The sequence below is a fragment of the Gadus macrocephalus genome, chromosome 1 (assembly GCF_031168955.1).
Source record: "Gadus macrocephalus chromosome 1, ASM3116895v1".
Taxonomy (NCBI): domain Eukaryota; kingdom Metazoa; phylum Chordata; class Actinopteri; order Gadiformes; family Gadidae; genus Gadus; species Gadus macrocephalus.
Genome location: NC_082382.1, coordinates 15,429,448 through 15,429,901, shown reverse-complemented (window position 1 = coordinate 15,429,901; position 454 = coordinate 15,429,448).

Genomic DNA, 454 nt, shown 5'->3' with positions numbered 1-454 from the left:
TGTTCTCTTCAAATGTTATTCCACGGAGAGCTATACAGTTATACATATGATTAAAATGGACACCGATTTCCATTGTGCATGGATTTACGGACCGAAACAGACTTAAAATCTGATTGTGTGGTGCAAGCTATTGGCATAAGAGCTCAAAGTAATATCATAATTGTGCATTCCAAGGGACGTTCAACAAAACTGATTCCATTCATAATGAGATGTAATCTCAGTCGCTCAACAGCATATGGTTTAGGTCATCTTGGTCATCTCCTTCGGGCTGTAAAGGCAGTTATTTTCCCAAAACCCGCAAACTGAGCATAAACCAGGCCTGTGTCAAGTCCGATCCATCATCGCTGCTGATCATACACCAGATCCTGCAAGGTCCTGATTCCACAGTGATTATGGGAGAGAAGGAAATCCTCTTTTGAATAAATTGTGACTTTGGAGGAATCTAGAAAATGTA